A 15,903-nucleotide genomic window follows, 5' to 3' on the forward strand; every position below is an offset into this window, starting at 1 on the left:
TAGTGCTTGGTGGAGAGTTCAAATCTTCCTCTGCACTGCAGGCAAAACTGCTCTCATTGAGTTTGTCTCAGGAATAGAAGCAAGTTACTTTAGATAAGAAAGCAAAAACCTTATTTTTAGAAAAATCCAGTGCCACAGAGTGTTCTACAGTAAGAGTGCCAACTATCACAGTAACACTACTGTAAGATGTAGCATTTGAATCCATTATTCTAAAATACTCTATGTTTTTGTTTTAAACAAGGGATGGGTTGATGGAGATAGCCCAGCATTAAAGGAATCTAGTGTTATCAGTAAAGAAACAATTATTTCATTTAATGTGGGAAACAGACTGGATGCTCTAATAGGTTTTCCCTCTAACTTATAATGTTTACATAATCCTGACATAAACTAGTAAATAGGATCATTTTGCTGCTCTCAGTTCTGCCACCAGGAACTGGATAGATGTTCTTCTACAGGAAAGTTTGCAATTAAAAACTGCTTCAAAGGAATATGTTCTTTTTTTGTTTGTTTGTTTGCTAAGACAAATAATGACAAAAATGCTGGCAAATCACGACTACTGAACAGTCTCTTCTGGTTGGTTTGAATTTACCTTAAAATAAGAGATCAAATGTTCTCAGCCTATTTATGGACTTTAAAACAAAGGTAGCTTGATTAAATGGCCATTAGAGGCTGGTAGCTGTTGAGGCTGATCATGTACTGTACAAATGTACTTCTGGAACCATTAGGCCTCAAGTACTCCCTGTGAGCCAGTAGTTTGTTGTATAAATGCATATTTAGGGAACTTTTTAAAATGTATATTTTCTGAACTAAGACTATAATGTGTAGCACTGAAATACGCACTTAAAAGTCTACTTTTCCCAATGTGAATGCGTTATGTACCTGCCATTAGTGTCAATGACAGTTAAGAAAGAATGCTGAAAGGAGAATAGATTCCTTGGGGATATTTAAGTTATAATCTGCAGTGTCATTTAAGGTGTTTTCCTCCCCCTGCAAGCTCCCCAAAGATTTCTATGTTATGAATTAGTGATCTAAAAGTTCTATTTAGAAACCTAACCCCATTTTAGGTACAGAAGCACTACATTAAATGGCACCATTAACTTTTCAAGATGTCAGCTTAGTGCTGCTGAAAGGTGCCAGGGTGACAGCTTTGCACACTGAAGTCCTCTGCAAGCTTCCCTGAACCCCCTTTGTGTCTCAAGCCTGCCTGGAGAGACCCCTTCTTGAGGGTAAGAAGGGTAGTTCAGACACCATTCCCATTCATTCTATGACCTCTTTGGTGTAACTGCTAAGAAGGGTGCTAATTATGGTGATTTTTTGTAACAAGGATATCTCTCCACTGGGAATGCCACTGAGAAGTCATGAGATGGCACAAAAATTGTATAGTGTAAAAATTTAGAAATTGCTCTCATCACAGGTTTCACAATCCTCAACTGTCAATCAGAGCATATACTTCTATGCTCTGATCCCTTAGGATATAACTGTAGCTATGCTGGCTTAATCCTGTGGTATAGATGCAGTGTACACCAACAGAAGGGGTGCAGGTACACCATCTCCCCAACCTATGGTAGCTAGGTTGACAAAAGCATACTTCCATTGACCTAACTCTATCTACACTGGCGGGTAGGTTGGCATAGCTACATTGCTCAGGGTGTGGATTTTTTACTCCCCTGAGCATCACAGCTACGTCAACCTAAATTTTAAGTGTAGGCCAGGCCTTAGACTCAAAGTCCTTTGATTCAGGAGCATGTCTAACTGAAATAGATCTCTAGCACCCCTCTTTTTAAACGTCACTTCTCAATGGTGGATTTTGATCGTTTATTGGCGTGATGTCATCCTCATGATCTAACAGGATTTACCATCTCATCAAGCCTATAATTTGTTTCCACAGATCTGAACTGCTTTGAGTAATGTCTGATTTATAATGTGGAAAAATGTGCTTTGGTGACTCAATGAGACCTCTTATTTCACTTTAACTGAAACTACCTCAGCCATTTTTTAAAAATTCAAATTCTTTTCCCCTTACTTACAAAACAAAAAAAACCTTAACATTATGTCTTGCAGCTTATAACTACCTGTCATATACTGGGTAAAAAAAATCCTTTACTGAAATTAATTTTCTTCAAATTAGTTTTCCTCCACTGATCACACATACAAGTAAGTTATTGTCATTATTTTAGTTTTAAAGAGCACTGAAGCAATTGTTGGGTGAAACTGTCACAAAAAAGATTATATGCATATTGTAAATAGATATAAAAGGAGGAAATAAGATACATTAAAGTCTGTCTCCTTTTTAAACTATGCCTCCTTGCCTATTTCTACTGAATTTCATCAATAGAAATGTTTTACTTATTGTATGCCACAATTCTGGACAGTCCTGTGGACAGACAGGCAGACAAGGAAGGAAGATGAATGCAGTCAGAATACACTGAATATTAAAATATTTCACCTAAGTAATCTAATAGCTGTACTGATTTAATACGTTTACCGCTCAGAAGCCTTTCAGTATATATCATTTTGAATTATGACTACATGATCGCACTTTCTTATTCTCTTATTCCAACGCCCACAAAATTGTAGTTGCTTGTTCTTCATTTTACAAAAATTTGTTTCATTTTTAAATTATTAACAGTACAACTTACTGGATCATGTCCTGGGGTACACAAGTACTTGCTCACTTATTCTTTTCATTCTAAAATACAAATGCAGCACAATAATACTTCTGTTTCCACTTCATGATATATTGTAAAATAGAGCCTTTTCAGGGTCTGAACACCCAGTACATCTTGGAGATAAGAATATTACAGTGTTTGCATACACAAATGTACTGAGCAAAGAGAAGACATTTATTGAGACTAAATAAATTATTATAATCCTACATTAGCTCTTGACTAAATTTATCCAGCATATCATACTTGAGTAAAGTATTAAAGTGGCCACATTTTCTTACAGGATAAACCAAGTCCTCTTTCAGAAAAATAAACAGTTTTGGTTTAAGGTTATTTATATTAATCCCAAAATAAATTAGTGGTAGCTAATCTATGTAAGTAAGTCAGGTCAAGAAAATTTTATATACATACATAAAAGCTGCAAAGCTCTTCCATTACTCTTAAGAATCTCTTTTTCCTCTCCTAATATTCATCAAACTTCAGGATATTATTACTGGAAGTTAAGGATATGAATTAAAGAAAAATGATAAACCAAGTCAATACTCAGTTTAAAGAAAAAATAACTGTAAATGTATAAAAGCCATGAAAGCATCAGCAATTTAGTACTGTGATTATTTAATTCTACACTTCACTCTGAAATTTGGTTTGTCATTTTATCCAGCAATTAAGGTATGTTTAAAAAACAAAATATTTTATATTTGAGAAATTTACAAGTAAGTATTAAAACATACATGCAACAAACTAGTACTTGGGATGTCTGGTTTAAACTCACAGTTGAAAAGCTCTGTTCTCAGGCATCCTTTGATAGTCTTCATCCAGACACTGCATCATGTGGGTTATATGATGCACAGTTGGTCAAGTCCTGGCCTCTGAACATACATATATACAATTCCCAATGGGTCAAACCCTGTTTGCCTTATTCACACAAGTAACACAACTGACTTCAGTGGGACTACTTACAAAGTAAAGCAAGCAGAACTTGTTCCACTAAGTTGTGCACACATATCTGAGGGTAGAATATGGCACCCATAAGCCATTGAAGAAACTTTATCTGGTAGTTTCACCTATCTCCCTCACACCAAAATTAAGGTAGGAATGTTACAAAGCCTACTATTAATAGAAATGCTATAATTTTTAAGTGTTCAGTTAAATTTGTTTGTATTTAAGCATTCAAATTCAGTGTTGACAACTCAAACACTGCAGCATTGTGTTCGTGCAAGAGAATTAGAAAGTAAAACTGACCAGTCTATTTCTATTGCTCAAAGTGAGTGAAATGCAAAAAGATAAGAACAGAGTTTAAACGGGGAAAAGTGAAGTAGAATTTTAAAATTCTCAGGTTAATAACCTAAGGTGCTGGTAGTATTTTTTTTAAAATGATCTAAAATTAAACAATGCTTTTTAAAAACATAGCATTTCTCTGTACTGATAGGTAAATGATAAGACCTGTACTGAAGATAAAGCGCACTGCCCTATCAACCACTGAGCCAGGTCATCCCCTCCAGTGGTAAACCTTTGGAAGGAGGAAATCTCCACAGAAATCCCTTCATATCATCCCTATTAGGGGTGAAAGGAATGGGGTATCAGGATTTTCCTATAGAAAAAGCCATGGGATCAGCCCCAAACTTGCCAGATCCCCAGGGATCTGCTGGAAGCCACAGCCATCCGTACAAAGACCCTGTGTTTACACAGGAGCTGCACTACAGGACTTCTACCAGGGAAAATATATTACGGGCTCAGACCATATTATCTTCTCCAGAAAGCCTCCTTGGGCTGGACAAAATGTGTATCAGCTTCTGGGCTCCTCCCAATCCTCCCCCTTTCCCTCTGAACAAACTCCAGATTCACATGGTGCCCTCCATAAGGCCCACAGGAGAGGGGAGGATGCAGATGCAGCTGAGCCCTCTTGCCTTCCATGTCAGAGAGGAGAGAGCTATGCCTGGAGGAAACCCTCAGTGAATGCATCTAAGGAAGTTGAGCTGGGCACTGATTTCTAATACTAATACACAAGTGTAACAAAATGAAGCTGAAATTTAGGTGGCTGTTTTGTATATTCCTTATGTGTACCAGCATGGCTGAGTAGCAATCCAATCCCGCAACTCCTTCCTCAAGTGAGGAATGACAAGTCCCACTGACGTTAATGGGGCTACTCATGTAAGAAAGGACTCTCAAGACCAGGCGCTATATATAATTCTGAGAAAAGAATTTATTAGTTTATGACTGTAGAACCAGTAAGTAGAACTTGTGTGTTTGGGCATCCACTGAAGTCACTGGTATTATTAATTATTAATAATAATTATGTTTATTATAGCACTACCTAGGAACCAACCCAGATCAGGGCCACATTGTGCTAGGCACTGTACAAACATAGAGCAGTCAACAGTCCCTTCCCCAAAAAGCTTAGTCAGCAATGCCACAATAGTTCTTTTACATGGGTCGGGGGAAAGGGGAGTGGATAGGAAGGGATTAGCTGTTACAGAGAAGGCATGGGAAGGGAGAGAGGTTACAGGGACAGAGCAGGTGAGAAGAAGGAAGGGATGGAAGGTAAGATGGGCAAGCATGGAGTAACACTGAGGTGAAGAAACTGGAGGGGGTTGGAGCAAACAGCCAATCAGCACAGGCCAGAGAAAATCCTGTCAAAACTGTAGAAAATATCGGTGTCCGTTGACCACTGCTTCTGCAGCTGCTCTGCTAGATTCAGTCTCTGGCTGAATAGTAAGACTTTCATTGGCTTTAAGAGGAGTTGGACTAGGCCTACAGAGAAGGAATTGGGGTAGGAGGTCAGGAAGAAAAGATTCTGCAGAAAAAGTAGCTTTTAAAAATATATTTGCCATTAACAGTAACCTTATTAATAATAATTCATAAGCTAAAAAAATACAAGACAAGTTTCAATCAGAGCAAATATTTACAGTTGAAATATACAGACCAATACTCCTAAAAATAGGCATTTTAATGGATATCCTGACCCATCCTTACCATATTGATTCTAATAAGTACCTATGTAATTAAATACAATAGAGTATGTTGAAAGAACATTAAGGGCCCAATCCTGCTCCCAGTGAAATCACTGAATTCAGTGACTGAACGGGGAAATTAAGCATTTTACATGTAGTCAGTGCAATGAATCCATTCCAGATTAGCTGTTACTGGAAGTTACATAGTGAGGGTTAGTTGGTAGTACTAACATAACTTCTGGTAACACATCACATCTGGCACATTTGTTGACAATTTCAACAAGGAGGTCAAGGAGTGAATAGACATAAAGAATAAACTCCTTTACCCCTCTAAAGTGGTCCCTGCAGCACCAGTTGGATATTCATTAGCAGAACAGTTCTGCTACTGTCCATACGGTATCTGTTCTACACAGAAACAGTTGCAGGACTCCATTTCCACTCTTATCACCTTTCACAAGCAGTAAATTCACAACTATTTTACCTAGAAGAACATTAGATCCAAAGCATGGGCTTTTGACAGGGAATAAAGAGGAGAAAATGAACTTTGAGAACTCCCGCTCCTGCATGCACAAAAAAATGCTTGGTTTCAGAGTAGCAGCCATGTTAGTCTGTATCCGCAAAGGAAAAGGAGTACTTGTGGCACCTTAGAGACTAAAAAATTTATTTGAGCATAAGCTTTTGTGAGCTACAGCTCACTTCATCGGATGCATGCTTAACATTTCTGATAGACATAATCCAGAATATTGAGGGTTAACATAAAAAATCCATATCATATTCAGAGATAATGTGTAGAGTGGTGCAAGATCACCTTGTACTCAGTCAGACATCCTTACACCCAACTCTATTCATGTGCGCACTCCATTCAGAGTCTAACAGTATAAGGTCCAGAACATGCAAGTAGCCCTCACCTTACTTTAACATAATCAAGTTCTGTCTCTTCCAGTTCTGACACCAGTGTCAGTACAATATGTGTAAGGGAGTCTCATTTACGCTACCTTACGTATCGCCTCTGAATGCGGCCCTTCATCCTTAGCTTCTGTCAAAGCAAGGTCTGAAAAATGACCTTTATGATTTTTTTTATTATTATTGCTAATAATTTGGATGAACATTGTTATTAATGTTCTCAGTATTAAAATTCTTACTATACATTTCTTTGTTCACTAATTGTTATTGTTTTGTTTGTCTGGAAACAGGACCTGTTTTGATAAATGGATTAAACAGTAATCTGGTATCACAGGGTTTAATCTTTTTCCCGTATAATTCAATGGCTAAACTCCTATTGACTTCAGTGTTGCAGAACTGTGCCCATAGTGACTTCTTCACATAACTCCGTATCTTCTACTGAAATACAAGGGCCAAAACCAGTGGAACTACTCGGGTGAGTCCAATTTGGAACACAGAGCCCAATTCTGTTCCCAATGATTTCCACAGGAGTAGGAGCAGACAATTATTTTGTGACTTTTGAGAGAAACTCCTCAGCATATCACAACAGATATTCCTTCAAAACCACACTGTTAGGGGAACTATTTCTCTCAAGAGGCTGAAGCGTCCAAAAAGATTGTGTGCTTTCAGACCTCTAGCCCTTTTTACACTGATACCAATAGCTCCCACACTGAACATGCAGAGTTAAATAAAAAAGCACAACCTGTGTAAATAAGACTAGCGTGTCAACTCTATAAACATATTTGCATTTTCATATGTTTATAACACCATTTCAAATATTTTTAAAATCGCATCTTAATGGAAGGTTCTAAAACATGTATTATAGATTTGCTCTAATCTATCAAGCACATTTGTATATCTTGAAAATGGGCATTTTTCTATGTGTGAACTCCTGTAGGCATTTTTTAAAATGGTTATTCTACTTCTAATAAAACCTAACGAGGGAATGGTGTATGTATATATAATGTACACTCACAGAAAGATAAAAATTACAAGGGTGCTCAATCAAGATTTTTTGCCCTCTGAGACAAATGAAATAAATCACAACAGCAAAGCCAGATAATACCCAATAAATCCATGGCTGAATTACAGCATAACTAATATGTGTCCATCAATTAATGCATTTATAATACATATAAGAATGCCAAGAAAATCCATAGGTAAAATAACAATTCAAAAAGTATTATGCATGCAACACACTGCCAGTGTGTCTGGCACCATGAAACACAGTTTATTATTCATGGATCTTATTACAAGCTAGTACTCCACTGCAGGATATAATGGCCCCTTAAATACTTTTCTCAAAAGATATATTCTTCTCACAGGGGTCAAAAGCCTATTTTGGGTACATAAATTTAGGATGCAAACTTGTATTTAAAATACATAATAAAATCCTTTGGAAATAATGTTAGTACATGTCAGCAGTAGTCCCTTTCATAGTTTAATAATCTTGATTAGTTATTGATTTATCCACAATACCAAAAACTGTTTTAGACCATATTATAAATTAATCACTTGTTACATTTATTTAACTTTTACCGAAGTTGGAAAAGAATATTAATGGTATAATCATTACTAGACCCTTTTTAACTATGGCGTAGTGAAGACAGGATTGTGTATAGCAAGTGCATCCTCAACTATTGATCTTCTTGCCAAGCAGTGATGGAATGTTTTAAATCTTAGGAGACAGTATAATTTATTTAAACCAATTTTTTATTTTCCTGATTTAATTTTATATATAATGTACACATACACCGTGTCCTATAGTGACTATGCTATATTCAGTCAATAAAGTTATGTACAATTGCAACATATAAAATACAGTTATTAATAAAGCCACAAGTTAAAAGTAGCTAAACAACATCCAAATGTCCATTTTTTCTGTCTCCCCCCTCCCCCCCCCAAAAAAAGAATATAGCGTGTAAGATTGTATACCAAACCACAACCATCTAACATAACAGATGATGCCAGAAACAGCCTAATTTCTGAAAAACTTATAGAACGGTTTCCTGCTGGAACAAAACTTTGGAAGGTCACTAAAGCCTCTCCCACCACAAAGGAAACAATTCAACCTCCCCCACCCCTTCGTTTTGCCACTCAAAGGTGAGGGCACAAACAAACTGAGCAGTGCCATGAAATCTGGGGAGTTCTGCAGCGGGCGGCTGGTGGTATTTGAAAATGGGGTGAAGAAAATGACCCTGAAAGGCCCCCCTAAAGCGCCACTCCCCAGCGAAGTCCAGCCCCACCCCAGTGTCTCTGGCTCCAGAGGAGAGGTGGTGCAATGCCCAGGCTGCCCTGAGGAGCCTCCACGGGAACTCTGCAAACAAAAAGTAACTTCCAAGGTGACATTAGGAGACTGGAGCACAGGTGGGAAGGGCTCCTCGCAACCCCTTTGGATCCAGGGCAACCCAGAGAGCGAGCGAGCCCTTCCCAGCGCGCAGAGTGCCAGTCCTTACCTTCAGCCAGCCCTTTCCACCAGCCCAGCAGCAGCCAAGCATCAGCAGAGCCGCGCTGAGGCAGGGGAAGGGGAGCCGAGAGGATTGCAGCTGCTTTCCCTCCTCTTCGTCCTCCTCCTCTTCCTCTCCCGGGCCGGGAAGCGCCGAGCAGCCCTTTCCCCCCGGCCGGCTGCCTCCTCCCGCGCTAGCTCTGGGGCAATTGTTTGTTTGTTTGAAGGGAGCCCGGAGCAGCCCACGGGGCAGCCTGGTTGGGAGAAGCCAGCCCCTGACGCGCTTGGGGGGGGAGTTTCCAGACGCTCGCGCGGCGGCGCACCGAGCCCCCCACCCCAGCCCGGCTCCCCACCCCGGGAGGGAGCCGGAGCCTTGGCGCCTGGCTGCCCCTGGCCACCCGCCTTGCACCAGGGGGAATAGCGCTGCGGCGAAGCCCTCCCCCCCCCCAGCGCCGCACGCGTAGAGGGGGCTGCAAGGATCCGCCCCTGTCCCTGGGGGGGGGAGGCCCTCCCCCCGAGACTTACCCTTCCCACCAGGGCTGCTGTGAAGAGGCAGCATTTATTATTATTATTTTATTTTATTATTTTGCAAGCCACCGTCTCCTTCTCCGGCAGCCCAGCCTCCCCTCCCCCTCTTCCTTTGGGGGGGCCGGGGATTCCCCCCTCCCTTCCCGCGCCGCCTCCCCGGCTGCTGGCTGCCCCCCGCGCCAGCCCGCCTCTCCCCGCTGCAGCGCCGGAGACTGGGGGGTGGCCACTGCTCGGCCCGTGTGCTCCGGATGGAGGGAGAGTCAGAGCCCCCTCCCTTCCCACCTGGTGTGGTGATGGGATGGTTTGGGGCTCTCAGGGCCCCCCCACCCCGGCCTCCTCCTGCATGAGGGGCCCCACCCTTGGGCTGCTTTTCGTGATCACAGGAGCTGGGGGGCTCCCACTCCCAGCTCCGTGGTGCCACTGGTTTAGGGGTGGGAAGAGGAACCCTCTGTGTCCCAGTGCCCCTCTCTCTGGCTGGGTTTGGGGGCCATAGGGAGTGGAAATCCCCTGACGCCCTCTATGTTGTTGGGGATTTTCTCAGCAGTTCTGTCCCAGGCTGGGACTGTCTGAGCCCTGCTTCTCCCCGCAACCCTGCGCTGGGTGGTCCCTGGGCATTGACTAGGGCCAGGATTCCCACCCGCTCCCATAAGAACGTCCATACTGGGTGAGACCAATGGTCCATCTCGCCCAGAATCCTCTTCGGACACTGGCCAGTCCATTCAGAGGGAATGACACTTATTCAAGACTAAAAAGGACCTGCTGTCAGCTCCGGCAAGTGCAAAAATATCCAGTGCTCCTTTCATGACATTTTAAAAAAGTAAGAGGCATATGAACACTGGGATTTCCCCTGGTATCTTTGGCCAAAATTTCCCTCCTTTGCTGGGGTGAGCCAAGAGGCATATGAACACTGGGATTTCCCCTGGTATCTTTGGCCAAAATTTCCCTCCTTTGCTGGGGTGAGCCAAGTAGAATAGTTGCTATCTTGCCACCTTAGGGGGGACTATGTTCCTGAGAGGCACTTAGCAGTTCTTGGGGGGGAAAGACGCTATACAAAATGTAAAATATGTATACAGCACCACTGAACAAGATGAGACAAGGTCTCTGCCCCAGACTGCTAGTGTCGTGGCTTTCAAAGATACTGAACATGCACAGCTCCTGCTAGTTTCAAAATCAGGCCAGGAACACACTATGATATATTAATGATCCTATCATATGATATTATAGCTAGAGAGCATGAAAGTTAAATTAATACATAGAGGAGAGACTAATTATTATAAACATATGAAGGGCTGTGATATACAATCTTCTAGTACAGGGGTTCTCAAATGGGGTTGGGACCCTTCAGGGGGTCACGAGGTTATTACATGGGGGTCGTGAGCTGTCAGCCTCCACCCCAATCCCCACTTTGCCTCCTGCATTTATAATGGTGTTAAATATGTAAAGAAGTGTTTTTAATTTAAAAGGGAGAGGGTAGCACACAGAGGCTTGCTATGTGAAAGGGGTCACCAGTACAACAGTTTGAGAACTACTGTTCTAGTACAATAAAACCTCGGAGTTATGAATTGACCAGTCAATCACACACCTCATTTGGAACCAGAAGTATGCAATCAGGCAGCAGCAGAGACAAAAACAAACACGCAAACAAAACAAAAAAAAACCCTCAAATACAGTACAGTACTGTGTTAAATGTAAACTATTAAAAAAATAAAGGGAAAGGTAAAAAAAATTGACAAGGTAAGGAAACTGTCAGTGCTTGTTTCATTTAAATTAAGATGGTTAAAAGCAGCATTTTTCTTCTGCATAGTAAAGTTTCAAAGTTGTATTAAGTCAATGTTCAGTTTTAAGTTTTTGAAAGAACAACTATAACATATTTCAGAGTTATGAACAACCTCCATTCCTGAGGTGTTCGTAACTCTTAAATTCTACTGTAATTCTAAGCTGAAATAATTCAAACCCCTCCAAGGATACATTGGATACCTGTGCACTGGTTCAGATGTGGCCTACTGGACAATGATGTGTGGTAGCTATGTGGGAATAATTAGTAAATATTGGTGCTAAAATTTTTAAAATAGTTCCTTCCTAAGTAAAGAAGTGGGCTGATTTTCAAGAGTGCTGAGCGCGTCCTGGGAACTGCTGGGTGCTCAGTTCTTGACAGTCAGGCCACCTGTTTAGATCGCTAAACATGAACTTCAGAGACTTACTTTACACATCCATTTTTGAAAATCTTTGGGTATTTGGTTGCTCCATTTCCACATCTGTAAAATATGAGTAATGTGTACCTTTTTGAAAGACACTAAGATATTCAGAAAAAGTTCTATACAAGTTCTAAGTATCATTATCTATTATTAATATCCTAATAGAAAATTATGGTCAAAAGCTCTAGAAATATTCTAGAATCATCTGTTACCCAATAAGTCATTTACGTATACATTTGCTGTATGATTTTAATTTAATTCATGAGGCTACAAAGCTTTTTAAAAAATGAGCTGCAATTGCCCTTGGTTATGCTAAGAGATTGATCCTTGAAGGTGGAGAAGCTTTTATATCCTATTTTTAAATAATTATTATTGACAGCAGAAATTGCAACATATGGACATGTTATTTATGCAGCAAAAGACAAAAACTGAAGAATTTCATGTGATACAGAAAGATGTACTTATCTAAAGGAAAACGGTTGTGCAAAACAAGAAGTTAATAAGATCAGCAGGGATGGAGAGAGAAGTGGTGGAGCAGTGCATCACTTTATTTTTGTAAAGTTGTTTTTTCTGGCTGGGTTGTCTATTTTGTTAATTGACAGTATTTTATGTATAGTTTTATTTAGTTCATTGCATTATAATCAGTAAGGATATTTATGAAGTAAACAAAGAGTGCAGGCTTCTGTCACCAAAGTGCCATTGCAGAATGGGATACAGGAGTATTAGTACAGTGATGAATGACAGTCTGTAGTCAAATGTGGGTAGCCAGCGGTGCTTCTGGGATCTGGAACCCACCACTGTTCTGCTACCCTCCCTCCCTCCACCCACTTCCACATCCCTAAATCCTTCACCGACTGCACATCTCTTTTCCTTCCTCAGCCAGATAATCCCCTTCTGCCAACCAGCTCCCTCCCTGTAAAGTTGCTGTCATATCCAGTTTCAGATTTGGTATCTGCCAGATATTGACACTTAATGGATCAAAACCAAACAAAAAGCTATATTTGTTGCTGTGATGTTATTGACATGATCTGTGACCATATAGATCATTGTTGCAACCACTGTCATATATTTGTAGCAAATATTGTACAAAGGTTGTTGTGTGAGGTGCCTATGAAGAGGTTATGATTTGATGGTTATAATTATGCTATCTGTATGTGTGTATTATTTTTGTAGTTGAAGTTATGAATATTGGCTATGTATTTGTATCTCAGTGTGTTTGTGAATAGCATTAGTGAAGCATTTGGGCAGCTTCTTGAGAAAGGAATTTTCAAATTGAGTACCCAATCAAGAAACACTTAACTGACAGTGGACCTTGGGAGACTCCAATCCACATAAGAAGTCTTCCTGGGAATGTTCAAGATACTATGTGAGCAATGGCTGCTGCCTGCAAACTGAGTCATGCATGGACATGTGACTTGACCATGTGACTCCAAACTCCATCTTGCTGCTGGGATTTTCCACAGTAAGAACAAAGGGGTGTCCTTCCACCGGGCAAAGAATATAAAATACCCTGGAAACCCCTCCATTTTGTCTTCAATCCTGTTTCTTACTTCTGGAGGAAACTTGCTGCAAACTGAAGCTCTAAGCAAAGACCTGAATGACCCATCCCAGTTGTGGATGTATTCCAGAGACTTGATATGAACCTGCAGTTTATTCCATCACTGCTACAAGCCTGAACCAAGAACTTTGCCATTACTGTATGTAATTGATTCCATTTAACCAATTTTAACTCTCATTTATATTTCTTTCTTTCTCTAAATAAACCTTTAGATTTTAGATTCTAAAGGATTGGCAACAGCGTGATTTGTGGGTAAGATCTCACTTGTATATTGACGTGGGTCTGGGGCTTGGTCCTTTGGGATTGAGAGAACCTTTTTTCTTTTACTGGGGTATTGGTTTTCATAACCATTCATCCCCATAATGAGTGGCACTGGTGGTGATACTGGAAAACTGGCGTGTCTAAGGGAATTGCTTGTATGACTTATGGTTAGCCAGTGGGGTGAGACCGAAGTCCTCTCTGTTTGGCTGGTTTGGTGTGCCTTAGAGATGGAGAACCACCAGCCTGGGGCTGTGACTGCCCTGCTCTAAGCAATTTGTCCTGAATTGGTACTCTCAGTTGTGTCCCACCAAAAGCAGCATTCTTATAGTTGCATCCTTTGTTTAAGAGTGTATGGGATCATTCTTTCGTGTCAACAAAACCATAGTCAAGCTTGAAAGTATTTTGATAAAATAAAATAAGATATGATGGGAGTTAACAAGTCTGCATTTTCTAACACTAATTTTTAACTGTAGATCAAAATGTTCTGGCTGCCTTTCAGTTGTCCCCACACTGAGTGGAACATCCGGTGTCAGAGCAATTTTTCTGTCTTTGTCCAGTCGTGCTGCTGGATTCTCTTGCAATTTAAAGACTGGTGATACTGAACTGAAGACGCTGTAGTCGTCTCTCTGTCTGAGCTCACTGGTGGTGGCTTATGTGCAGACCCCTCCCTCTTGGCGCTGTCGAATGCCATGGTGATTAGCCAGAGTAGGGATCAAATCTAATCAGATGGCTGGAGTGGCATATTCTGGAGAAGAGCCAGCAGAAAGAGGACTTAGCTTCTTGAGGACACAGTGTGGAGAAAGGGAGACGCAACTGAAACAGACAACAAACATGAGAGTTCCCTGTTGTGCCAGGTGTGATGTCTGGGGTCTCCCGGTATAACTCCTGTCCAAACTACTACTTATGTAATAATGAAGGCCTACCCATATTGCACAGGAAGGCAAATGGAGGGAGATTAAGATGAGGTAATGTTTGCAGGAAATGATGGGACCATAGGGAATAATCCTAACATCATTTTATATTTGATTAAATACCTTTTCTTTGTTTTTGTATTGGCCTTTAGATTTTAATAGAGAATCACAAATTGCTATAGAATTCTATTGGACAGCTAAGAAATATTTAGAAATTGTAATTCTGAATATATTTTATGTTGTTTTTTGAAAATAAATTCTATAGAACCCTATTCACTTCATCCCCATTACATTCTATAGGGATTTTCCATAAGAGGATGTTTGGAAAGCACTAAATGGAGAATGAAAAAATCATGACTTTTGAGATCTGTAGAGTCACATTTGGGGAGCAGTGGAGAGGCAGAATGAGGAAACAGTTGTCCCTTTGAGCAGGTTTGTGCCCACGTTGTGAGATAGGGAGACTGACAGGTATGCAATACAGACTTTCTTTGCTTAGTATTTTACCTGTCTTGCAATGAAAACTCCAAGCAGATCATTAAGTAAATTGATTGGAAAGGTTGCCTAGTTTCACTGAAGAAGAATGTAAGTACTAGAGAACAGGTCAGAAAATGTCAATGAAAAAGAGATTTTGATGGAAAATGGACACAAACATTTTTCCAAAATATTTTCCTTGTCTGATGATCTCAAACATCTACGTATTCACTGCTAAACTGGTATTCCCCAGTCCTGCAAGCTGAACCTTGCAGACAGGCTCAGTGCAGGCACCAGGACCCATCTGTGTGCATCAACTTCGAGAACTGGGGCTGTATTTTGTAACTTTTTATCACATTAACCTTCAGTGAATCATAATGAATATCCCTCGTCATCTTATAGTAATTAAGGGAGTGTTTTCTAGGCAGCGGGAGAATACCACTGTCACAAAAATATGCAAGATTACCCTGGATTTTTTTTTTATACTGGTAGATTTATAAAAAGGTTTGCAGAGTGGCTAAAATATTCCACAAGAATTTCTAAGGAGATCTCTTATATATAATATTTGGAAAGTGTTATAATAAATATATAGTCAATACCATACACTAAATTTGGAAGTCGCCTCATTCTCATTATTGTAGGCTGCTCCACTGAAAACTTGGACTGCCTTTTTCAACTAATGGGACTTCTGTTCCATCTGTCCTAGTACTTATACTCCATGTAGTATGAAGACCCAGATAGACTGGATTCTAAATAGATATCCATGAACTGTAGATAGTAGTATTATATCCCTTCCATTGTATGATATAGAATTTCCGTTTACAAAGTCTGGAACAACCAACATTATCCACTCATAAACATCAAATTGACCTCAGCTGCTAATCGTTACAATTGAAAACCTGTGTGTTATTTCTGCTCCAGTTCTGTCTCTGGCATTGTACAAGACACAACAGGTGACATGCTACCTGAGTAGC

At 40.4% G+C, this 15,903-nt stretch overlaps 1 protein-coding gene across 2 annotated transcripts in view; it reads right to left on the bottom strand.

Annotated features, from left to right (window-relative positions):
* Positions 1 to 9,493, bottom strand: part of MPPED1 (metallophosphoesterase domain containing 1) — a 73,398-nt gene extending 63,905 nt beyond the window's left edge. The window contains exon 1 of one of the 2 annotated variants that reach the window (XM_027824215.3): positions 9,016 to 9,493. The gene's annotated coding sequence lies outside the window, so the exon portion shown is untranslated. Of the gene's footprint in view, positions 1 to 3,077; positions 3,174 to 9,015 lie in introns of those variants that run through there. The other variant, XM_043538035.1, reaches the window with a different exon arrangement.
* Between the last annotated feature and the right edge of the window lie 6,410 nt (positions 9,494 to 15,903).

Source organism: Chelonia mydas, chromosome 1 (genome assembly GCF_015237465.2).
Source record: "Chelonia mydas isolate rCheMyd1 chromosome 1, rCheMyd1.pri.v2, whole genome shotgun sequence".
NCBI classification, from domain to species: domain Eukaryota; kingdom Metazoa; phylum Chordata; order Testudines; family Cheloniidae; genus Chelonia; species Chelonia mydas.